Here is a 25,314-nt window from a genome sequence, read left to right as displayed (position 1 = left end):
TAAGGCACATTTAAACTAGCTGATTTCAGCAGGCTTAAAGTTGCCTAAGTCCATGTTGGATTGTCTCCATTGGCTACAGCAGCATGGGCAAGTTGACTCCTCACTGAACAACTGGATGGATACTGCTTGCACGGGTGGGTTTGGGTTTTTTTTCCTTTTTCTGCTTCTGCATCTCTTAGAGGGCTTTTTTCTTTTTAAAAAGACAGCTGTAATTTTAACAGGAAGCACTTTATGTACTTTATTTTAATCGATTACCTGCCTTTTCTCCAAAGAACTTAAAGCAATGTATGTAGTCCCTCCCTCCCTATTATTCTCTCAACAGCCCTGTGAAGTAGGTTATGCTAAGACAGAGAGTGAGACCAGCCCAAGGTCACGTAGGGAGTTTTGTGAAAGACTGAATGGGGATGGGAGGCTGGATCTTCCCCATACCAGGCTAACCTTTTAACCCAGCTCTCCCCAACCTGGTGCCCTCCAGAGATGCTGGACTGCAACTCCTATCATCCCCAGCCAGAATGATGGGAGGTGCAGTCCAGCACCTCTGGAGGGCACCAGATTGGGAGGAAATGGTTCTAGCTATAAACCACACTGGTTCTTTATGCTTCAGACAAACAGTGCTCCTCTTGAGAAGTAGGGAGATCTGCCACATATTTTCTCCCACATTCAATGTTTTCGAGTCTCATGTTCTTTCAATCCTATTTATGAAGCAGGCTGTGAGTTTGGAGAAGTTCTTACTTGTAATAAAACACAAATTGCTTCTCAAGCAACATCCTTACCCATCTGCATTGGCCAACTTCAGTGGCATCTCCAGCACAGAGAGGGGCAATTTTCCATCTGTCTGTCAAGTAGCTGGTAAAGATGACCAGCCTTTCAGAAGATACGGGTGAAAAGATGTGGCAACTTTAATTCAGCATAACCTTGTTGAATACTCAGGAATTCAAACGCAGACTTTCAGGTAACCTCTCATGGCCCTCTACTTGGAGAGGCAAATCTGTTGGTTTTGTATTCTCGCAGTTTTTTTTTTTTAATCAAGTTCTTCTTATCCCATTTATGAAAAAAGATCTGTAAATTTTGGTAAGCTCTTGTTTAAAGGAGAGAGAAAGCAAACCAAAGTCTCTCTATGCTTAGTTTTGGTCCATAAAATGTCATCCACAAAAACTTTGTTGGATCCTCTTGGTGTTTTTTGCTCCTTCCTTTGGTATTTGATCTGAAGCCTTTATTCATTAACAGAGCAATCCTGTGCAACTTTAGATGGAAAAAAATGCCTTATAAATTCCAGTATTTTCCAGCCTAGATCATGAATACTGGAAGTTGTAGGACATCTCTTTTCTAAATGTGCATAGGATTGTGTGCTTATTGCTCTACGAGCTTCTGAGAAGATCCATTGCCCTCTTTAATGTATCTTCACCTTCTTCTCTTTTAAAATTAAGTTTTAATTGGATTTGATGTGATGATTTTTTAATATGAATAGTGCCTTGAGCTCCAATTATCCAGTGTTTATAGAAGCATTATTTCTGTGTACTTCCTTATGGGCTTCTGCTGATGCAGTACTTTGACAGACTCTTTTATGTCTCTCATTATTCCATATTACTTCTTCCACGACTGATTTCCTCTTGAAGACTGGTATCCTGATCCAGATATGGGATACAGAAGGTCCCACTGATTCCAACAGAACTGCTTCACATGCTGGTTCAATTGTGTCACTTCTTACTGCTGACATGATATGCTTCTGATCAGTTAAAGCAAGGTTGGAAGAGGGCAATTTGTCCCCAGAGAGGTTGTCAGGCAGAACCAGTCTGGTTCCTTGAACTACTTGCGGCATTAGGTTTGTGATCTGGCATTGTCTTGGGAGGCAGTGGGCTCTTCCTCCTTGAACCTATGGCCAACTACAAAGATGCTGTAGTGGCATTAGCAGAGTGCTGGATTAGATGACCTTTTGAGGTCCCTCTCCACTCCATGGCTCCATGTGGACATAGGACCGCCTCCTTAATTAATCGTTCTTCCTGGCAAGCACTTTGGAAATTTGCAGAATTGATGTAGTATAAAGAGATTACAGAGGTTGCTCATCTCAGACCACTTGTTTCTATTGGCTTAATGAATGAAAGATTAGCATCATAAAGTCTACTCTCGGACTCCCTTGCCAACTGAAAATTGGTGGGAGGGAATGTGAATCGGGTCATGGAGCCCTTGTTCTGGAATGCCATCCCTACAGAGGCTCTGCCTGTTCCCATTGTTGAATGTCTTCTGCTGGACAGGACAGAGCAGGGATGGTCAACTTGTGGGCCTCTAGATGTTCTGTAGCCTACAGTTCCCATCAGCTTGAGCTAGTATAGGCAATAGTGAAGGATCGTGGGAGCTGTTGTTCAAAACATTTCAGATCACTAGGTTGGGGGAGAAGTTTTTGAACTGTAAGGGCTGCTTTGTTCTTAGAAAAGTTTGTCAACTAAACAATGACTGAATTTCATATTGTTTTGGTTCATCGTGGCTTATTTAAGCCACAGTACACTGCATCATCTATGGGGAACTATCCTGAATATTCAAGCCATGATTTCTGCTTGTGGTATCATCCAGACCCAGCAGGCATGGGTGAGAGGGTTAAACACTTGTATAACCTAAAAAGAGACTGTGGGTTCTACAAGGATTGTTTGACACAACCCAACCTTGCTGAGTTTGGATGACGCAACAAGCTGCAGTTGCAGTTTAGATACTCAGCATGCCCCCCTGCACATCTCAGCCCACTGTGGTTTGGTTGTGTGAACAGCTCCAATATTTGTTTTGTGTATGTGTTCATTATTGCTAGTTTTAACAATTTTTGAATGTTAATTTTTAAATGAAAATTAGAACAATCTTATTTTAATAGGAACAGATTATCAAGAGATTTAATCACAGCTATTTATGTGTTCATGTTGTTTTTCTGATTATGTCATTCTGTGTGTGTGTGTATTATTTACTAGCCCTGAGGAAGGATTTCCAAAACACACTGGACCTACAAATTAATTTGATTTTGGTATCTGGATCCTTCCCTCTGTTGTTGTTGTTGTTGTTGTTGTTGTTGCTTGAACACATCCGGAGGGTCACAGATTGCCCACTGCTGATACTGAATTTTGCAAAAGCCTCTGGGGAGCAGGTTACTCAATGTATGCTACTTAGGTTCTTTGTGAATGCTATGACATGTTGTAGTTTTAACTTAATGTTTGTATTGATTTTACTGGTTTCTATGTCATTTGTATTAATTTTTTAAAAAATGGCTGTAGTAACCAAACAAGAAATCAGAGAAGGGTGGGTTAGAGTAAGTATTTTTTTAAAAATTAAATAATGAGGTAAAAGAAAGAGAAGTGGCCATTTCATTAATTAACTAGCATTTAAGGGGTATGAACACCGAGCCCAGGAGGTTGCTAATTCTGTGGAAATACTTGTGCAGGCAAGTCTTTGCAGTGATGTGTCTGTATGGGAACATGGTGAAACCTTGTTCATTTGTTCCTTGGCTATAAACATCCAGCAGTCCAGGAAGCATTTTTTAACCTGTGGCTTCCTTTATTGACATAATGGAACCTTGCATCTGAATAGAATATATTGGTGCACTGTATACCACAATCAAACACTTCTATTTTTGTAGATTTCCTATTTATCTTAGACTGCAAGTTCCTCATCAAAGAATTATAAAACATAAAATCAACCTAATCAATTCCCCCCACACACACACACAGAATAGCACCAAGATGCTAAAGAAAATCCCTTTAAAAGTTCACAAAAACCACAAAACAGAGAGTTAAGGCACCTCACAGGGCAAAGCACACCAACCAGCATAACTACAGTAACTCCATATCTAGAAAAGACATTTTAAAGTAATTGGGAGAATGTGGGCACCAAGAATGTCAACCAGAGGGTAGGCCACTATAGTATCTTAGATTTATGTGCTTCTCATTTTCCCAAGCAGAAGGTGTGAGGTAATGACAGGGTTTCCTGTCTTTTGGAAGAAAGATCACTGGAGATGAATGGTTAAATACATTTGCAAGGCATCAAACCGTCCCAGTAAATCTCATAGTCCTAGTATGGGCTAGGTGTTCGAGGGCTAAGGCTGTAAGGGAACCTCAGAAATGGCTTTTTGGGGGGTGTTCTGCGAGGCAGAGTTTGGAGGAGACAGGCCCTGTCAGCATATTTTGTATTCACCCCAGGGAAAACCCTTAGATGGCTGAAATCGGCAGAGCAAGAGTGGCCCACACGTTCCTTCTGCCAAATTGGCAGGGTTAGAGGCAGCCACATGAAATTGCACAGCAAATTTAAGAGACCGGAAAGGGCAAAGCACACCAACCGTCCTAACTGTGTGTATAAAATCCCTTGGCAACTTTGCTTGTTTATTCTATTTTAGTTTTTTACATATACTTTTCCTTTAAAAAGACAGAAAGAAAGAAACTAGAACCCAAGAGAGAACTAAGCAGCTAAGAGTCGGCTTGATCAAATCACGTTGTCGCTGGAGCAAAAGACGGGATCACTTCCATTCTACCAGCAGAAGCCAGCTGAGGGGGAAGGCAACTCTTACTGGGGCTGAGACAGCATCTTCCGCTGCATCTGAAAGCAACAGGTCACCTTAGGGGGTGCAGGGCAGGCTGCTTGGAGCACGTTTATCTGTCTCCTGACCTAAAGGTACTATTAGGGGGCTGCTGTGGCCCCGTACTTGATTCTTAACTGCAGTGATAGTCATTTTCAGAAAGTAAGTTTAGTCCTCTTCTCAAGTCCTCTCCATGCCAAGCTTCTTCCTTTGCCTTTACAAGAGGACTGCTGCCAGCCAGAAGACAAGCAGATAGTCTGACTGGACAGAAGGCATCTTCAGATGTTTACTTGTCTGTGATGAATTAACAAGAAGAACATCAAAACTCAACATCAAGGAACCCGTTTTGATTTGGCCCAACAATGCCATGCCATGCCCTTAGCAGGTGCTATAGAGACCCTTGCTGGATCCAGGCAGTTTGGTTTTGCAGCAATTGCACTTGGATAAGAGGTGGCAAATTGGTTGGTTTTGCTTCCTTCCAGATTTAGTTCTGTGAATTTCAAGTCCGTTCCATGGTGTCTATGGAGATATTTGTACATGTTCACAAGTTTGTAAAAAATCTTCTAAACCAAATGAAATTTTCACTTATCCCTCATGTGGACAAAACTTGACAAACCACAGTTAATCTTAATCATGGTTTACAGAAACATGCCAGGTTCAAACCATAGCTAATGAAACTTGTTGATTTCAGCAAACCTAACCCTAAGTTTAGGGTGTCACTGTAATATTGAAGTATGGATAATCTAAAGCAGAAGCAAGCGTTTCCAGTCTCTCCCTCGCAGCTGTCCTGTGCTGGAAGACAAAAGGGAGGGAGAGTGAGCAATCCCAAGGCTCATAATGGTAGCCACTTCTAAGCAGCTTTCTAAATTAGAGGGAATGGATGGGGAGGGGCTGGGGGTGGGAGAGAAGAATAACAACCGAGTTGATGTACTTGTTGAAGCAATTTACTTTTATTGCCATTACAGTCCTGTCCGATTAATCACTTGTACTGGCCATTAGGAGACCTGATTCATCCTAATCATCCTTGCTGTCCTTAATTCTGCACTAACAAAATGTGTCAGGATCTTTGTGGCTCATTGTTCAGTTTGCTTCAGTGTTTGGCCTCTGGAGCCAAGCTTTAGCACTCTGTCCTCTCCATCACATGGAAAACATGCCAGCCACACTCGAATCCCTGCCCTTGGAATACTGCACTCCCTCTCAGTCAGGGGTCCCCAACTTTTTGGCTCCATGGGCACATTTGGGAAACTGCTATGGGCACCACCTAAAAATGCCTGGATCTTAGGTTCAGTGTATTTTATTCAGCAAAATGTTCTGTCTGGATCTTAGGTTCTATGTATCTTATTCAGCAAAAACTTTTGTAAATGGTCAGCATAAATGGATTTCTGGGTCCTTTTGACAGCTAAAAGACTGATGTTTCTGAGAGCCAGTGTGGTGTTGCAGTTAAGAGCACTGGGACTCAGGCAATGTGGGTTCTAGTCTGCACTCAGCCATGGAGCCAGATGGATGACTTTGAGCTAGTCACAGACTCTCAGCCCAACCTACCTGAAAGGGTTGTTGTTGTTGTGATAAGACTGAGAGCAGCAGGAGGAGAATGATGTAAGTTGCTTTGATATAAATGGAATATAAATCTAATAAATAGGATTACAACACTGAAAGGATTGAATGGAGGACCTTATGACCTTATGACATTTTCAGTATCTGAATGAGTGGCACCTTCAAATGTTCAAGATCGCTAGAAAGTTGTATGCATTTATTTATTTATTTATCGATTTATATCCTGCCTTTTTCCTACAAAGGGCTCAAGGCAGCTTATATCCTCCTCCTCCTCCATCTTATCCCCACAACAACAACCCTGTGAGGTAGGTTGGGCTGAGAGGCTGTGACTGGCCCAAAGTCACCCAGTCGGCTCCATGGCTGAGCGGGGATGAGAACCCAGATCGCCTGAGTCCCAGTCCCATGCTCTTAACCACTACACCACACTGGTACACTTTGCATGTACATTAAAAAAGGGGAAAGGATTTTCCAAAATTTCAAAATTTGGGTGTCCACAGGCACCGTGTTCGGGACCCTTTCATGGTAACAGTGGAGGTGTGAGGCTAGGAAGACCGCCATTGGAAAGTGCAGCTGTGAGGGTGAGCCAAGAGCGCAGCCATGGGGGGAGACTGTGGCAGTGACACATGCTTTACTGGCATGCATTCATGTGTCTGCTTCCCTCATAGAGGCAGGAGCTTTGATGGCATCAAAGGAGGCCCAACTGGAATCCTGCAAGCCTGGGTGCATGTGACAGCTGAGAGCACACAAAAGGAACTCCAGTGAGGAGGCTTATCAAAGGGAAGCCAATTAAGAGATATTCTAATCAATCACAGGATGATTTACTTACAGAGGGAAGATCAAATGAGATAGAAACAGTAAAACTGGAGCAGAGCAGGGGAAAGGTTGCAGACTCAGACTAGGTAGGTCAGCCTTCTCTTGCCTGGCATGGTGCCATCAGGGCAGAATTCTGGTGCCAGAGAGTCAGGATCCTGCTCAGCAGAATAAGGACGATCCCCCAAGCACAGCAGGCCTGCCTGACCCCATTTTGAGTTAAGTGAAATAATACCCATTGAGTTGGATCTTGACCTATCCATCCTTAGAGTAAGCCCTTTGAAATGAATGGAGCACATTAGTCATATAACTAACTTGAGTCCCATTGATCTCAGTGTGTCTGTTCTAAGCATAAATAAGTCTTGATCCAACCCATTATTTGCTAACCTGCTTACCGTTGCTGCTATGACAAGGCCATTAAGGTTAAAGTCTGAAATTACCTAACTGCATGACTGCTTCCAAATACATTCTGGATCAAGGATTATCCAGGAGTGCTCCCTTCAGGATGTACATGCTTTTCAGCCCTAAAACATCAGATGGTTTTCTTAAAGCTGCAGCCTGGTAGCCACTAACTCCAAAGACGCCTCAGTGAATTCATGATTGAGGGAGAATCTCTTGGATAAGAGATGCATATTATAACAGAACTGGACCATAAATCAGTGAGATATACCAAATGCAGCAGAATCTTTGACCATTCAACAAATATCTACAGCAGATCTTTTTCCTATGAAGGACTGTTTTCAGACTGGAAATTCAAGTATTGGTGGGCTGAACCAGAAGCCAAAAATAGGCAGAGTTTGCAAGACTGCATAGCTCGGCCTTTGCTAAGCTGGCACCATCCAAAGCTGGGCTGCAAGTGCTATCATTGCCAGCCAATGGCCATCCTGCTGGGAATTATGAGAGTTACAGTTTAATGCATCTAGAGGACACCAGGTTGGGAAAACTGCCAGAGCTCTTTTTTCACCTGCATGAATGGAAGGGGAAGCAATTCCCACAAAGATTCTTGTTCTGTGAACAAGAACTGGCTTGCAACTTCTAGAAAGTCACAAGTTAGTATGGTCCACAAGAAATTAAGCAAAACATTCAGCTGGAAATCTGTGGCCTTTGGATCACAGATTCCTTAGCCCAGATCTAGAGTGATTCTCCACTCTGTCGCTTGTCAGTCAATCCTATTCTGCACCCTGCTTTCTTCTATTTTTTTGCTCACAGAAGACACCATTTGGTCTATGGGTGTGCAGGCTGCTTTTTTGTCTTGTGGGTCAGTTCCAATCTCTTCAGTTCTATCTGGCCCTGATAACCTTGAAAGTAAACACTGTTATTTATTTATACCCAGTGTGGAAAGGGGCCAGAAACTTTGGTATATCTTGACCTGCCATTTGGGCTTCAGAGACTTACAGCAGGTTCAGAGGAAACAGGTCAGCAATACAGAAAACAAGTCCTATGGAGAAAGATTGAAACTCGGCATGTTCAGCCAAGAGAAGAGAATTGAGGGGCGATATGAAAAGATCCTTCACTTAAAGGGCTGTCACGGGCACAGTAGGGCTAGATTGATAGTTTAAGTCACAAGAGAGGAGGTTTTGGTTGAAAATTAGAATGGAATGTAGATCTCCAGCTGTTCCGGACATCAAATTCCAGAAATTCCTGCAACATGCCCAGTGGTCAAGAATGGTCTCAGGTTGCCCTAGACTATGGCTGTGCTTACGCAACATGACAAGCAACCCAGTTTAATTACCATGACTTGTGGTTTTTACCAGGGTCCACCTGATAGGGAATCAACTAGTTCCTACTTTATAATGGTTTCCACCCTCCCTGCTCAGTCCTCCACTGTTGACAAGTATCCCACCAGCCACTGTACCTGAAATTGAATTCCAAAGTGCATCTTTCCCTGCCTATGTTGCCTGAGTCTTCCACACACAGAGGCTGCATAGCTGGAGCAGTGCCAACAGTTGCCACTCTTTCCAGAGGACTCCGTGGTAGAAACCTTGGTCCTGGATTCAGACAACATGACAAGCCATGGTAGTACAGAGAAGCCATAGAACAAACTGTTGTATCTTATCGTGGTTTCTGAAGGTCAAACTTACCATAACTGGGCACAGCCAATATTACAGACTATGGTTAAAAACCACCACCCACAATGGCTTGTTGCATTTTCTGAATCCAGCTGATCATTTACCCTGTTTGCAAAGCTTAGCTGAGAAAAAATAAATATGTAAAAGAAGACTTAAAGAGAAGAATTCAAGAATTATCTAAAGGAATCCCCATTTTATTGTATCATATATGTATCCATGCCATTCCCCTAGGGAGCTCAAGGCAACCTACGTACTTTTCTCCCCCTACTCAATATTTTTCTTCACAGCAACCCTGTGAGGTAGGTAGGTAGGTTTGGGAAGAGAAAGTATCCAAGGTCACACAGAAGATGCAGCGATTTGAAGCTGGGCCTCTCCAGTCCTAGTCTGATAACCCAGCCACTATACCACACTAGATCTCAGCTCCACTGAGCAGTTTTCAATAGCAACAACTTTGTCTTGGGTTCGTGTTTCCTTAGGGCATGAACCAAGGGGAGCTCGCATGCACACGCTCCTTTGGAATGGCGCAAGATGAGACACACAGGCCAGGCCGCTCATGCTGATGTGGGACTTGCTAAGGAGAGCTTTCTGCTGTATGGAACCCTTAATTAGCTTCATCAAGGAATGCCAGCTATTTATATAATCACCTAAGTGTATAAATGCCAGGCTGCAACAGTATCCAGCCACTCATTGCCTCCTGCAATAAAGCCAGGACGTGTGGCAATGCAAAAGGGAGACACATTCCAGGCCTTGCAGAGCACGCAGCCAAAAAGCCTGGGTTTTGCACACACAGCAGTTTCATCCGTGTTAAGGTATTGACACAACCTTGCTTCCAAAGTGACCTAGGTTTGGAAGTGCTGAGTCGGGCTGTGGTCAGTGCAAGAACCAGCCGTGGAGCACTGTGTCCGGTTCTGAGTGCCACGGGGGACCAGCATTTGGGGAGGCCCGGTCAAGCGTCACCCACAGGTAGGGGCACACCGACAGCACAGCCCGAGATTTGCTCCCCTGCTTAACCGGTGATTGCAGCTTCTGGCGCTGGCCGTGGTGGCAGGAAGGAGGAGCAAGAGGTGCTCCAGCCTGCTCACGCACCGGGTCTCTGCCTGTCGGGCAAGCAACCGTGAGAAAGCGAACGGGCAGCAAAAGCCACTGGTGATAATGGCGGTGCAGAAACAGAGTCACTAAAGGTAGGGGGTCCATCAAGGTGTCTTGCTGTAGCCTGGCCAGGTGCTGCATTCTAAGGACCCTGGCAAATGTGATCATGTCCAGAGAAGAGTGTCCAAGGCAGAAGAAGAAAAGGAAGAAAAAATAGGAGATGGATTGACTGCGTAAAGGAGGCCCCAGCCTTGAAGAACTAAGCAGGGCTGTCATGGATAGGACATTCTGGAGGGCTGTCATGCATAGGGTTGCCACCAGTTGCAGACAGCTTGTCCACATGTAGCAACAGCTAGAAAAGAGTGACCAGGGACCAGCTTATGCTGTGGCCCCTTCAAGCATCAGGGAGTGCTGCTACAGCATTTATGCAAAACACGCTTGCCACTGTGTCATGCACAAATGCAATCAGGTTTCAGCTATTGGGTAGTATAAACATTAAGAAGAAATTGCAAGAGAATGGGTGGAGTTGGAAAGGTGATGTCTGCTGGGGGAACAGCCTTTTAAGTTTCTTTTAAAAATAAGCATATGCGCACCTTCAATGGTGAAGAAGTAGAAACTTTTTGAAAAGTTCTTCACAGGTTGCTCCTGCCTTCCACAAAAATGGATGGGGAGACCAGCACCTGTGTTCCCCTCCATCCCAAAGTAATTGCTAAAGACTGGAAGCTCCCTCCCCTCATGCTTGAGAAAGAGTAAGCAGCACGGACTGACTTCTGAGTAGACACACATTGTGTGCATTTCCAGCTAGTTCCCATTTGAAGCAAGGAAAACAGGGAGCGGGGGAGACAAAAGAGACAATAGGGAAGGCTTGAAAAGACATTCCAATTTTTATTTTCTCAAAGGACAGGGGAAGCAGCATTGCATTTACTTCCCAGTTTATGGACTAAGGCTGGCCACTCATGGGTATGGGGTGGGGGGGAAAGGCAGGAAAGCAGCAGAAAACTGATCAGACTTAACTCCAGCTTGGAGTTGCTGCTGTTTTGTTGAGGCTGGCCGTGTCACACACAGCCTCAGCACGCAAGTCTAGTACACACTGTGGGGAAAGGGCAACCTGTATAAAAATCATGCGAGTGAATGGTCTGAAGAAATCTGGGATTTCATGGCTACTAATATTTATAGTAGAGCTGTAAAGCCTATTGCAGATTGGGATTAGGAAAGAAAGGGAAGGTGGTGACAAGGGGAAGGGGCCTTTTGGTAGAGGCACCCCGTATATGCAACCAGCTCTACAGGAAGATGTGCCCAGTGCCAACACTTTATACATTTCGGTGCTAGGTCAAACCCTTTTTATTTTCCTGTCTTTTTAACTGCTGATTAGAAGTCGTGATTTCATATTGGTTTTTCTCTAAATAATGATTGGTTGCTCTGGTTTAATATGTTGTTGTTTTATGTTTGTTATTCCTTGGTATTCCCTTGTATTTTTGTATGGATTTCATGGATAATTGTGTTATGTTGTTTTTAATGTTTGTAAACATTTGTAAACTGCTCTGAGAGCAAGTGCTGAGAGAACGAGCTATAAAAATCTTTAATAATAATAATAATAATAATACCTTTTAAAAAAGAAAAGAAAGCAGCAGATACTGAGCGACTAGCAATGGCTTGTATGACACCGTGTTGCCATGCTTCCATGACCAAGCAAAGGTGAGATCTTCTCAGTGGAGAGCATTCTGACTCACAGTCATTAGGTCTCATGGAAATTCTATCTTGCACTGTCTAGTCAAAGCCCAAATTAAGGCCACTTCAGCAGAGCATGCATTTCATATGCCAAAGGTCCCCTGCCAAGCTGCCATAGTGCTGGATGGAGGGGGGGGGGCTCCTCTAAAGGAAGCCTCCTCTTGCCCTGAAGCAAGGGTGGGGAACTGTTCAGCTCTCATCAGTCCTGGCTGGTATGGCCAATGGACGGGGAAGATAGGAGTTGGAAGCCTGCAGTATCTTCCATGGCCACAGATGCCTTATGTTGGTTGTGAAGTTTTCTCATTCATGGACAATGTTATTCACTTGCACGAACAAGCCAGTCTTTCTCCCTTTATCTTTCACTCCTTAGTCCTCTATGTTTCCCAGCCCCTGTAAGCTTCTTCCAGATGGAATCCAGCCACTGGGATTCAAGAGGATCCACATTGCTGGCACGTGGGACAGAAGAGAGCCGAGCCCAAGAGCTGCTGCTCTGGCCTCGGTTCTTGCGTCTGCCTTTTCGTCTTGGAAAAAATAGGTCAGATTTAGACACCAAAGCCTTTTGGATATTTTTCCAAATCCCTGCCTGGAAGATGAGGAGACAGCTGGGAGCGAGGAGAACAATGACATTATCCGTGCGGAGAACAGGGAGGTGCAAATTTCCAGAGGGAAAGGCAGTGCCCATCTGTTTCTTACATAAGATCCAGGTTACTACAGGTTTGGAAAAGGACAAAGTACTCTGATTGTCAGAGCAAACAGCCTGGTCATATGGAAAACTGTGCTGCTGTTAATATTTATCAGAGGTCGTTTTTTAAAAGAGCCAGTGAGAGGAAGGTCAGGCGGCATGGAAATTGATCAGTCTTTAGTTCCCCACTGAGCTAACTGAAAGGCAATGCAGGATAGTGGTTAGAATGTTGGGCTGGGCCCTCATAGATCCATATTCTAGTCCCCATTTTAACCATGAAGCTCACTGGGTGACTTTAGGCCACTCTCAGCTTAATCTCCCTGACAGGGTTGTTGTGAGGATAAAATGGAAAGGAAGGAACCCCTGCAAGCCGTCTTGAATTCCTGGCAAGAGCAAGAAAGGTGGGGTATAGATGTAACAACAGCAGGAGCAATTAGCACGAATCACAAAGATGGCATATCAACATTATCATATTTATATCCTGCCTTTTTCATTTTCAAGAGACCCAAGGCAGCTTACATACTTCTCCTCCTCTCCATCTTATCCTTACAACAACAACCCTGTGAGGTAGGTTGAGCTGAGAGCCTGTGACTGGCCCAAAGTCACCCAGTGAGCTCCATGGCTGAGGGGCGACTAGAACCCAGATTACCTGATTCCCAGTCCCATGTCTTAACCACTACACCACACTGTACGGACATAAGACCGTCCAAAGGGCCACCATGCAAGACCAGACCATTGCTCTTTTGTCCAGTGTTCAGTTCACACAGTGTCCAGTCTGATGTCCCATCCGGAAGACTCAAAAGCAAATTTGGCAACTGGTAAGCAGGGGAATACCGCCTCTGACACTGGAGGTAAAAGACAGGCATCATGACTAAGCTTGGAGGAAATATTTCCATTGCTCACCATTGAGAGTGAAAAGGAGAGCCCCCTCAAGACGCAGTTAATTGGGGCACCACATCGGATCAGCAAAAAGGACCCCTCTTTGCCTGTGTTCATTAGATGGCCCTCAGCCACACATGTGGGTGCAATGGGGAAGGTTAGGCAAAGAAAACGCTGTGTGTGCACACGCATGTGTGTGTACACACACATGCTGGTGACACTAGTAGCCACTGATAGCCTTATCCTTCCTGATGAGTAACAAGTTGAATGAATGAGTTGAAACCCTGTGATTTGTACTCAGTGTGTAAAGGAAGTGTACTGGTGACAGCAGAACAGAAGTTGAAGGCAGGACAATAAAAGGAAGACCCAACGGGAGATGAATTGGCTCTACAAAAGCACAGCTTTGCATTCACAGGAGGTAGGATGTTTTGGAGAGCTTTAATTCACGGGGTTGCCACAAGTTGAAGACAACTTGACAGCACAGAACAAGAATAGAATTGCTCTGTGACTTGTATTGCAATAAGTTACTACTGAACAATGATGCACTGGATTGCTCTCAAGCCTAAGGCAGGCCATCAGGCCACGTGCTCGGGCTTTGATGTCACTCCAGCCACAGTCAGAGGAATTTACTTCTCAGTTAGCATGTGCAGAACAGCACTGGATTATTTTTTTGGTAGGATCAGGCAAGCGAAGCATCCCACTGATCTGATTTGGCTTATAGGAGTCCATGGCATTCATTTGTTGCTGTGTTACTGTGATATGGGTAGGCTGGAGGATCCCCCAGAATGAAGCTGGGAAAACTTCCAAGAGCAAATCTCTCCTGTGCACAGATCCTAGATTGAGACGCTTGCCTCTCCCTTCCACCCCCATGTCTGGAAGCACACACATAACTGCTCAGAGAGCTTTGGCTAATGGGTATTATCAGAATCAATAAAAGAGTATTTGTCACGTTTCTATCCCACCTTTCTTCCAAGGAACTTAAGGTTGTGTACTTCTTTTTCTCCTCACACAGACCAGGTGAAATAGATTAGGCCGAGAGTCAGGTGCTGAGAGTTGATGAGCTTCATGGGTGAACGGGGATTTGCATGCAGGTTCTCCCTGTTCCATTTCAGCTCCCACACTGCACTAGCTTTCATGGTGAGCTGGCATAGCTGATTCGGTTAAAATGCCAGACGACTGAGGCCAGAGACCACGAGGGCAACAGAGAAGAGGAAAAGGCCCAGTGAAGCATAGAGTCACAACAATGCCAATACATGCACAGCTTAAATGCCTATGAGACACGACGCCATCATGCTTCCATCCTGACATGTTCTATGTTTACTTAAAAGTAGAAGCCCCAGTGACAGTGCTGGCTCCAGGTTTCTGAAGTCCTTTTGGAACAGCACCTTTGGTGGATCGCTCCCGCAGTGAATCTACCTTCTCACTAACATGGTCCCCACCTACAATCGCTCCTTGTCTTTGTTGTCATCATTTCCGCCACTTGCTGGTTTGATGAGCAAAGAGCCAGTGACCAAGTAGGTCATGGCATCTTCAGCTCCTCATTCTCAACCCCAATGTTTAAATCTTTCACGCCGAGATGCACCAGGTTTTAATATTTTTACTTGTATAATTGTTATATTTATGTATTTTTTGTTGTGAGCCGCCCCGAGGCTTTGTTGCGATGGGGGCGGCATAAACATGTTTTAAATAAATGAATGAATGAATGAATGAATGAATGAATGAATGAATGAATGAATGAATGAATGTTGTCTGGGCCAGAAGAGAGGCACGTGAAGAGCGGGAGCAGGCAGAGGAGGGGGCTGTCCGGGGGCCCTGCTGGGGCGTGGATCCTTGGCCAGCACCCAGTCAGGCCTGCCCTTGACACCACCCGCTGAGTTCAGTGGAAATTACATTCAAGCTGACTGCAGTCTAGCAGCTCTTCATAAAAGAACTGAGCACTGCCTACAGAAAAGGCTCATCAAACGTAGGAGTCCGAGAATGTGCTGGGGAAGCAATTTCTTGATCTTAATAGGCGCTTTCCAAATCAAGATTGCTGTATCTCCTTTGTGTACCAAAGGGGCAGGTCTGTTTCTCTTGGGCGCAGTCCAGTATCTCTTAGTGATCCACCTCTTACTGTCCCAAAGGGGTGCGGGAGAACTGGCAAAAGAGTCCCGGCAGACCTGCATGGTTTAGCAAGAAAGGGCAAAATATGCTTCAGGCAAATTTAGCCAGTGCTCTTCATTGACTCAGGAATTATACTGTTGATTCTGTGCTGGAACGCAAGCTTCACTGAATTCAACAGGGCTTAAGTTATTTTCAGTTAAGCAGGTACCATATTATAGAAATGGTACGCCTGGGAGACTAAGCACAGGGGGGGCTCCTTTCCAGGCAGAAGTCCTAAGTAAAGCCAGGGCCTTCTCTGTGGTGACTCACCAGCTGTAGTGCTCTGTTTTGGAAGATGCTCTCACAATTCTGCTCCTCCTCCCTTTAGATGGACTCTGAAGACCTTTCAGCTCCACAAGGCTTTTAAGGAGTAATGTTTTGCTCTTGTCTCTTTCATCCTGACGTGCTTTTAACTGTTTGGCACTGCTTTTAACACCTTGTGTTGTCGTTGTCATCTTGTATTGCACACAGCTCTCTAGAGAACCAGCACCCTTCCCAAGCCCCCCATGTTAAGGGGCAAACAGGAGGGTGAGAGGAGAACAAAGGGGGTTTGAGAACCCATAAGGTAAAGGTAAAGGTAAAGGTTTCCCCTTGACGTGAAGTCCAGTCATGCCTGACTCTCGGGGGCGGTGCTCATCTCCGTTTCCTGGCCGAAGGAGCCAGCGTTTGTCTGCAGACAGTCTCCGTGGTCATGGGGCCGGCATGACTAAACACCAAAGTGCACGGAATGCTGTTACCTGCTCACCGAAGTGGTTCCTTTTTCTCTACTTGCATTTGCATGCTTTCGAACTGCAAGGTTGGCAGGAGCTGGGACGGAGCAACGGGCACTCACCCCGTTGTGCAGATTCGAACCGGCGACGTTTTGATCTACCAGCCCAGCAGCACAGTAGTTTAAACCTCTGCGCCACCTGCAGTCCCTTTGAGAACCCATAGGACATTGCATATGGCAGCCTCTTGTCTCCCCAGCTACCAGCACGTCCCATTTTCATCCTTTCCAACCTCTCTTACAACCTTGTTGGGACCTCATAAGAGGACTTTTCCAGGGCAGCTGGAAGGGCATCGGGAGGAAAGATCCACCACTTGATGTCTGCCTTGGTGTGGCTCCATCTACAGGCATGGTGGGAATGTTCCATAGCTTCTGTCGGTGCCCCAGATGCCAGCTAGGGGCCATAGGGTCCCTCTCCAAGTCTGGAGCAGAAAATGGCCTAACTGCATCACAGCTCCTGTTCTCAGCTTAAGTGGAGCTTGATTTGCAGCAGCAGCATCTGAGCTAGAGAATTTGAGGCCACCAATGAAAGCAGCAGAGAGAAGTCAAACTGCTGTCCTGGAGGTACCACAAGGACATTTCTGCCTCCCTTATATGGGTCCCCCTCCCAAAGAAAGCTGTGTCTTTCTTTTCTTTTTTAAAATCTGACCATTTGAGTTCTTCTGAGCATGGACAGAGATTCTTTGCTTCAAAGGGATTTTTTTCATTTTTAAAGAAAGGCTTTCTTTTTGGAAAGAGAACTCCTCCTTTCCTGTTTAGATGTGCTTTTTAACCTGGTGTCTGGGGCCTCATTCTCAGCATGACACCAGAGCGCTAGACTGACTGGGATTTAACCCAGACTGTGAACACAATTGCTCAGCCGTGTGGTTCCAGTTCTCCTGCTTTACCCATATACGGGCTGGGGGCTCAACACAGGCAATCTCACTGAATGAGCCTTGCCAAATAGTGTGAGGGGAAGGGTGGGTACCTTGCCAATCAGGCTAACTCCAACTGGCATATAGTAAGAGTTACACTTGAAATTGTACTACAGGACACTTTTGTGGGCTCACACATGCCAAGAGAGCGCCTGTATGCACATGACTAGCAAGAATGGTTCAGCTGGATTTTTGCCTCCCTGTTGATCTTCATGCAGATATCACCAAACCAAGAGAATACTAGCTGATAACTGAAACCCAAATTCACAGACATAATCTGAAAGCAAAGTCTTCAAAGCAGAAAGCTGGAGAAAATAAGGAACACCCACCTTCCATAGAAGAGAATCTTGATACATTCCTCCTGGTAGGTTCCCCACTTGAGTCCCGATCCACATGTCAGAAGAGGGCAGAGCCATGCTTAAAAAAGAAAAAAGATCAAAGATAAGTGCCAGTAAACGTTAAATTCTGCAACCTCAACATACATCACGCGAGTTTACCAAATGTGTGCATTATTTTGCATAATTCACCTTGCAAAAGAGTCCTAGAGCAGAACAAAAAACTATGAGGAGCACTAAAGCTCAAGCTCTGAACATTTGCCCTTTCCCTGAAATTTTGGGATTTTGCCAGGCATTTCACTCATTGCTTCCAAATCTATTATGTCAAGGGCTACAAACGTCTCTTTTCCAGTCAAGAAGAAAGAAGACTCTTGGTGGCAAATGATTCTGCATTTCATGCTGAATTCTGGACTTATTATCCTGATAGGTTGCTGACTATCTGTTCAGAGTAACCACAAAAGAACATTATGTAACTTGGGCATGTTTTTGGGTAAAGATAATTTCTGCCAATCCTTTCCCACATCTCTGGGGCTTTCCGGAGCTTTCTAGAACTGACATCTTCAGTAATTTCCCACTTCAGCTGGGAGAAGGGCTTTTGAAAAAGCAACACAGTCACAACTGCCTCAAGAGCTGAGCCTGTGGACCAAGCAGGTGGAGCTCAATCACGTCAGAAAAACACCCTTCACAAACTGATCTCCCTACAATTGCGTTAGCAGATTCTTGATAAGCATGCATTGCATTTCCAAGCTACCAGCTTCATTCCAAACATGGGTTGTGACTCCTCAGGACGCTGTTTGGAATGTAGTTACAGATGCCATCAAGGTGTGTTCTCTGTGGTGTATCCCACTAGAATGGATTGTATCTATAAGGTAATAATAGGGATGAACAATTATGTCAATGTTGCTTTCTTCCAGTTTCTCATTTTTCCAAACTTATGTTTGCTTCTTCTCAGACTCTGAGGATGCTTCCACTTTTAAGTTTGGGTTGTCCCAAAGTTCTGCAGTTCTTTTCCAATGAATACAGACAAGTTTTTCTGAACCGAATGCATCAGCTTTTTGGGATACAATTTTATATAATGTAGATATTTTTGCAAGCGATTTTCTAAACACAGTGCCTTTTAATGCTATCATCATGAATAGATGCATTATGTATGTATGGAATACAACAAGATCTAGTTAAGATTTTGTCGGCTGTATTTTGAACCATTTCGATTTGGCACTGTAAGTTCTAAGACCCTTCTGCGAGCAGTCAGTTTGATTGGGCTGCCTCAACAGTCTTGTCTGCATCTTCACAAGTCCTATCAACTCAAAACTTCCTCTTACTCCTGTCTTGCATGTTTCCACAAGTGGCAGTACTCTACCTGCAGCTGTTTAGTATACTTGAGAACAGCAGTGCCTTCAAGGCAAATTGCTCTTGGCTGCTTCTTTCCCTTTGATCCTTGCTATCTCACTTGGCAAAAAAGGAGCTTTAAATTAGTCTCTGGAATGCAAATGTTATGTGGTTGGATGTACACATGCAGTGAAATGGAGTGGTAGAATAGATAGCACCATTTCAGCATCACTTTGTTTAAATACTTACATAGGAAGCTGCTTTATACAGGTTACAAATGGAGAGAGACTTTTATTCAGTCCTCCTTTTTCTATAAACCTATCTAATTTCACTCTTAAAATGATATACAACTGAATTTGTATACGACTCGGTTACCCCTTGACACTGAAAGGTTGGGATATTTCAATTCGGTTCTGGAATGCATGGAATAAAAATGAGGATATTAAAGGAAAGAGCATGCAACTAGGCATATATTAATGAAAATAGTGTTCAGTGTGCTCTGTTAGGAAAATCCCTTGCAAACATTTGCATGTTTAGGCAAACTTGTGTACAAAAATGCCTATGATAGGAGAAACGTGTGCAAAAAGATGTATTCCTGTGTCCCCCAAGGCATTTTTTATTTTTCATCTCACAGTTCTGGATGAACTGGTTGAAAACATGAGCAACTGAAAAAGAAAAAAGAAAAAAAAAAAACAGGAATGGAAAGATTGGTTCATCCCTAGACCCAGACAGACCATTTGTTTGGGCACTGAACGACCTGGCAGAGGTCTCTGTTTCTCAGGCAGAAAACAGTCTTGCCTGTGACCTGATCATCGTCTTTCTTTTCCCTTTTTACAACACGAGATGCCAGAAATCGAAACTGAAATCTCTGCATGCAAGGTAGTGTCCTGCAGCTGAGCTAGAGTCCTGCATAGAAATGCACACCTTAAAAACCTGTTGTAAGTTAAAACAGACAAATGTGCATATATACAATGTGATGTGGCCAAGAAGAAGGCTGGCCTGGAACTTTTATCCCTGATGACAGAGGTGGTGCTGCGCAATGGACCATCAAGGATGGAGCCTTGCATTTTTCCCTTGGAACCCTGAACCTCTGGGAGGTCATCTGACCCACCACCTGATGCCCATGGGCACTTTTTGAAAGCACCCAGGATGCCTCTGTGTGCCTTGATTAGCTGGTTTTTTGCCCACATGTACTTTGCCTCCTGCTCCTTCCCAATCCTTCTGTCCAAGGCTTTCTCCACAAAAAAACAAAGGCTCCCTCTCTTCCCCATCCATGCCTCCCTTTGGACAAACAGGGGTGTCCTCAGGGGACAGGGCCCTTTCAAGACACACAGAGATGCAGATTTTGGAGCTTACTTTAATTAGAATTTGCAGATTTGTGCTTTTTTGGGGGGGTGGGGATCCTATGATGTAAAGCCCCAGACATCTTGGTACCTGGCACTGCATGATGAACTTTCAAAGTTTAAAGTTTAAATAATGGAGCATTCAAACATGGTTTCTTCCACCTACAGTGTGGAGTGGTGTAGTTCACTGGCACATTGAACTAGAGAACTTTACTCTTCTGATTAGCTGTTTCTCCCATTTTACTTCAGGCTAGGTGGGAGAAGCCAGTCCTCCTGCCTATGTCATAGAAGAGGACAGAAACTTTGCACCGTTCAAGAGCCTCATGAAGCCAGTGTCCTAGCAGAGCCACAAACTCCCTGGCTTGCAGCTCCAGAACATGCTGTCCCCAAAGAACCCATTCAAAATTTCTGCTTCTATTTTTGGGTGCTGAATTCTTTAAGAAACCTCTGTTCACACGCCTCTGCAAATCGAACCCTGGCTGGGGTCTAAAATGATTTGCTGAACTGGTGGGCGGGGGGGGGGGGGTGTCAAATAATACATTCTCGATACCAGTGCTTAAAATGAACAGAATGTCTAAGTTGGCAATGCTTCAACCGGCTGGACTCTTCCTGTGTTGGAGCTCTCCCTCTTTGTCTTTAACCTGGCCAGCCATTCAAAGAGGTGACATCTTCAGGACAGGATTATGCTTTGACCACTCTTCCGATCAAGGACTGTCCTCCATAAAGTAAGACCCATGTTTATCTGAGCAGTGGCCCATTTGTGGATGGGTCTCCCTAGAAAGGTTTGGCTCCATCAATCTCCATTAATGTCTTATTACTTGACAAAGACTTATATTTTTTCAGGTTTTAAGATGTTATTTTAGAGTCATTTCGCTATCATTTTATGGATATTAACTGTATGAGCCCCTGTGGGTTGGTGTGTTTTGCCCTTGAATGTGTCTTAACTCTGTGTTGAGGTTTTTGATTGATTTGTCTTCAGGATTTTAGTACTTTGTTGTGATTTTTATATGGATTGATTTTTTTCAATTTTATTTCTTATACCTTCCCTTGCTCCTCCTTTTCCCCGATTGCATGGAAATTGTGAAGCATTACCTAAGATACAAAGTGAATTATCTGATATAGAGCAGGTATTTATTTGGGATGGTATTTACTGGAATGGCAAAAGCTAAGAAAGGAATGATAAGCCAGCAGTTGGGGTTCTATTAATGGCTTTGTCACAGATTTCCTCTGTGACCGGAGGCAAGTTGTTTGACCGCTTTGTGCCTCAGTTTCCCTCTGCATACAATGCAATTAATAACACTTAACACCTACCTCACATGGGGTGTAGCAAGACTTAATGAGTGCTTGTAACATGCTTTAACATCCAAAGATGAAAGGTACTGGAACTGGGCAGGTTGTCATTACTGAAGGAGGGGCAAGCGAGGCAGGACTGTGGAACAACACCAAACCGCCTCTGAGTGAGCTGTTTAGGAATCAACGCAACCCACAGGCAAGGGCGACAACAGTGACATCTGCTGGGAATGGAGTCTGCCCATGCCTCTTTACCCTCAAATGAAACAAACAAACAGCAGGGTTTTTGATGGTTGTTCTGCGTGTACACATGAATGTGCCTACTGGCTTGCTCTTGTATGTGTATCCCAATACAAAATGTGCCTTTCTTCAGATCAAAGTCTGCTTTGGAAATGAAAAGGGAAGCCAAGTTTCCAGCCCTCAGTGAGGTAAGGAGAAAAATGAAAATGTCCCTTCTATTGAAGGTTCAGAAAGTGAAAGATGGGGGGAGTAGTTTCCCTCCCTTTATAAAAAAGAGCTTAATCCAAAGTTCTTTTTCTCAGTCACACTAGAAAGAGTATGTTACAGTCAAATCAGTAGCAATGTCCTGAGGTAAACGTTGAGCCATGCGAACATGACATTGCCCACAGTCAAGAGGAAGGCATCCTTGTATCTGAGGGATCTCAAAGGGTTGCAAAGGTACACAAAAAGCGTAAGTGGGAGAGAAGAACAAGAGCCCCAAATGTAACCCAACACGGATTGCATGGCTTAATGGTGATGAACAGCCGAGTTTCAGTCAGGGGCAAAATGGAAGCCGGCAGGGCAGGGGCATGAAATGGCATTTGCTAGAGAAAGGCTCAGCGAGCTGACTGGCGCCCTTAATGGATGCTGCGTTTTGTTGCACTTCCACTTGTAGAGAGGTGATCAAGGATCTGTTTTCACAATGGTTCCAGTGTGAAACTCAGGCTAAGAAGGCGATACAAGGGGAGGAAGGCAGGTGGCAGAACAAGCAGATCCTTGGAGGATAATTATTTTGATGGATCCCTTCCATTCCGTGTTTTTTTCCATGCAGCTAAGCTGTTTCAGGATTGCCAAAGTGTGAAGGGAAACAATGCTGGCCACCTCTGTTTTCCTCCCATCTGCAAAGTACTGGCATTTGCTTTGCCTTCCCTTTCTCCATGGCAGCCATGCCACGGCCACCAAGCCACACAAAGCGTATCACTTGTGCTCGACAAAGGGCGAGGGGGCGGCCGTCGCCACAGATCCTGGAGATGAGGAGGCAGAGAGCTACACCCCAGGGGCGAGGCGTGCCAAAGCGAATGGGGCCAGGCAGTGAGGCAGCCGCATGTGCTTTCTGGGCGTCCCTCGGCCTCTCCCCACACACTGAAGGGAAGAAATGAAGATAAGGCTGTGTGGGGTCTGGGTCTGTCTTGGCGGGCGAGAGGCCTCGGGGGGGACAGGCACGATGGTAACTTGTAATGACAGAAGGCGTCAAGGGCTTTGTCAGTACAGGTTGCTTTTTGGGAGGAAACCTGGGCAAAGGAGGCAGTGAGCTCATGGCCTTGTGCCAGGGCATCTTGAATTCAGGGCACAGATCAGCCCCGGGTTGAGGCAGGGGGGTATAACCCAGGTGTTGTGGGCCTGTAACAGCAGGCTGGCTTGAGTTCAGCATGAGAAGTACAACCCTAGCCTCAACCGAAAATGCCTTTTAGCTCACAGACTGGGATGATGGGGGCAGAATGGGACTCTACCTGTGGCTGGAACAACCTTAGAGAAAGGAATTAACTCTATCTAAGAGACATGGAGCAGAAGTAATTTTCTTGCAATTGTGTCAGATGTTATTTGCATAGAACAAAATAGGCCTGGTTAACTTCCCTGAGATAAGAAACTCCACATGTACTGCACAAATATACTGTACGCAAAGTCACTTACCTCACAGATCAGGCATTCCAATGTCTTTTTAAATTACGTCTTGACAAAACATAAAACAGTTCTTTTAATTAGGCTGTTTGCCACTGTACTTTGTCATTGCCCCTTCTTGAAGGCCAAAATGTTGTGTGTTTCTGGGCCTCCCTCAATCTCTTTCTGAGCATTGAGGGGAAGGGAGGGGCGTAAGGTTCACATGAAGACAGAAGCTTATTGAGGAAGAATGAGAATGAGAGAATAAAATGAGTCAAAGAAAATGCTAAGTCAGATGCAAGTATTTAGAGCATTGCAAGATTTTCCATTTCTACTTTTCCCAGAAATCCTTGAGTTGGGTTATGGAATTGTCTGAACTAGTCCCACTTGATCATGATACCCAACTTCACTATATTGACTGAAGGAGCCACAAGCTGGTTCAACAGGCCAAGACAAATTCCCTGGCCTGCTTCATGTATCCTGTGAACTTCACAGATCCCATCGAGGAATGGGCTCACCTGCAAAGCTAGGCCCAGAGTCCCTTCAAGCCCTAATCTAGCTCTCCCCACGCGCATTGCAAAGGACAGTGCTCTATTCTGTTGTCTCTTTCTCTGTTCATCCTTGAGAAAAGACGCGTACAAGGTGGCATGAGAGCACTCTACAGGTACCTCAAAGGATGTCACACATAAGAAGGAAAATACCTTTTCTCACTGTAGGACTTGAACTACATTATACCAGGTGCAAGCTAGAGACAAGGAAGAATTCTCTAAGTGTCAGAGCAATATAACAGTGGAACCAGTTGCCAAGAAAGGTTGTGTGCTCTTCCACACTAGAAACATTCAAGAAGCAATTAAACCAGGGGTCCTCAAACTTTTTTAACAGGGCTCCAGCTCAGACTGTTGGGGGGCCGGACTATAGTTTAAAAAAAATGAATGAATTCCTATGCACACTGCACATTAAAAATTAATTAAATTATAATAAATTTAAAAATTAACATTTAAATAGTAATTAAAAATTAAAAAATGTTTGCTCGCTTGCTTGGAGAAGGCCGTGGAGGAGGCGTGGGAGCCCTGCGGCTTTCTCCGAGTAAGCTTTCTCCACCACAGCTTGTCCACCCCGAGCTCAGCAAGGTGGCAGTGGCAGCTTGCTCCCTCAAATAAGGCCATGTGGCCTGGCCGACCCCAGGCTCGCATAATTAAAAATAGATTTAAAAAGTTATATTTTTCTTAGTTTCAATCCTTTTTCAGTTTCTTCGTCTTCCATCTCTCTTCCTCTTCCTCTCACCTCTCTTCTGTTTCCTGCTCTTTATAAGTGTGCAAGGGGGTGGGGGGGGGACCGGCACATGCGCACTTGAGCTGTTGCAATTTGGCACATGCGATGGCTCTCTGCTCAGTTTCTGAGAATGCTTGCACTGGCTCAGAGATTTTGGACCCACACAGAGATCGTTTTCTCCGATCGAGTCCAAAACCTCCGAGGCAGGCCAGATAAATGGGCATGGCAGGCCAGATCCGGCCCGCGAGCTGTAGTTTGAGGACCCATGAATTAGACAGTTACTTGGGTGGGATGGTGTAACTGGTGTCCTACACCAGCAAGGGGTTGGACTCGGTGGCCTTCTGGGCCCCTTCTGACCCAAGTATTCTATGATTCTGTTTTGGGAAACAGGCAAAGGACAATGCCCTATGTGAAGATGTCCTCTATTTGAAGGGATGTCTTGCCAAGTCTGGTTTGAAGTCAAAGGACTGTACGGAAGGAGAATATCAGGGGCCCTGAATTGCCCATCCTCATTTAGCACCTGAACAGCACAATGTGCAAGACACGGGTCATCTAGTCAGAGTTCTCCACTATAATGAAATACATTTGCATATCTATTTAAAGGATAATTATGATTTCTAAATGTACATCTATACATATGCTTTTGTAGATGCAAATGGACATCCTCGTGGTTGGTAATGCTTTTCCT

At 44.8% G+C, this 25,314-nt stretch overlaps 1 protein-coding gene across 1 annotated transcript in view; it reads right to left on the bottom strand.

Annotated features, from left to right (window-relative positions):
- The window catches only part of TENT5B (terminal nucleotidyltransferase 5B), a 62,460-nt gene that overhangs the window by 16,312 nt on the left and 20,834 nt on the right, over positions 1 to 25,314 (bottom strand). Inside the window, exon 2 of the mRNA XM_044435127.1 lies at positions 17,509 to 17,596. The gene's annotated coding sequence lies outside the window, so the exon portion shown is untranslated. The remainder of the gene's footprint in view (positions 1 to 17,508; positions 17,597 to 25,314) is intronic.

The sequence above is a fragment of the Varanus komodoensis genome, unplaced genomic scaffold (assembly GCF_004798865.1).
Source record: "Varanus komodoensis strain SLA01 unplaced genomic scaffold, ASM479886v1 scaffold29_1, whole genome shotgun sequence".
NCBI lineage: Eukaryota > Metazoa > Chordata > Lepidosauria > Squamata > Varanidae > Varanus > Varanus komodoensis.
The sequence above is the reverse complement of the archived record's forward strand: the minus strand, read 5'-3'. Positions and strand labels throughout refer to the sequence as shown.